The sequence below is a fragment of the Arachis hypogaea genome, chromosome 11, assembly GCF_003086295.3.
Source record: "Arachis hypogaea cultivar Tifrunner chromosome 11, arahy.Tifrunner.gnm2.J5K5, whole genome shotgun sequence".
Lineage (NCBI taxonomy): Eukaryota > Viridiplantae > Streptophyta > Magnoliopsida > Fabales > Fabaceae > Arachis > Arachis hypogaea.
In genome coordinates, this window is record NC_092046.1 from 79,882,803 (window position 1) to 79,883,895 (window position 1,093).

Sequence of the window (1,093 nt, forward strand, 5' to 3'; positions counted from 1 at the left end):
CACATTCACAATTTTAGGAGTAGATGTAGTTTTTAGAGAGAGAGGTTCTCTCCTCTCTCTTAGGATTTAGAATTAGGATTCTTTTCACTTCATGATTATTTCATCTTTTGCGATCACAGGTTCAATGTTCCTTTTATTTATTTTTCTAATTTAATTTATGAACTCTTCAATGTTACATTTGATATCTTTATTAGTGCTAATTTGAGGTATTTTCAGATCTATGATTGCTTTCCTTTATTTAAATAATTTAGATTTTTTCCTTTTCGCTTTGGTTGATTTATTGGTAACGCTTGAGCTGTCAAATAAAGCAGTGGTTGAAATTGGGAGTTGCTCCAATAACTCTAGTCTTTCCATAGGAATTGACTAGGACCTGAGGATTAAGCTAATTAATCCACTTGATTTACCTTCATAGTTAGAGGTTAACAAAGTGGGATTAAAACCCAATTCTCATCGCAACTGATAAGGATAGGACTTCCAGTTCTCCATACCTTGCCAAGAGATTTTATTGTTATTATTTTATTTTACTTGTCATTCAATATATTCCCGCCTTACCTCCTAATAAACCCCAATTTACAACTCATAACCAATAATAAGAACATACCTCCCTGCAGTTCCTTGAGAAAACGACCCGAGGTTTAAATACTCGGTTATCAATTTTAAAACGGGGTTTGTTACTTGTGACAACCAAAACGTTTGTACGAAAGGATTTCTGTCGATTTAGAGACTATATCTACAACGCGACTGTTTTTATGAAATTCTTTACTGGAAAAAATCCTAACGTCAACATGCTTGAGACCCTGGACACTCCTGAGGAGCTTTCTGAGGCAGAAGCTTTTGAGGCACAGACAGGTGATGTTGAGGCACAGGCAGATGACTGTGAGGTACCTCCGTCCCCTCGGCCTGAGGCAGCACCACCCACCCTACCGGTGGAGTGACATTTTCTGATAGCACAGAGGACCGTGCTAAGCTTAAGTGTCGGGGAGAATTTACAACTTATGTGCCGTAAACCTCTATTCTACACACTTTGCACTTTGTTTTGTTTTTAGTTATACTCTATTTTGCTTTTAGTTATTATATTTTTGTGGATATTTTC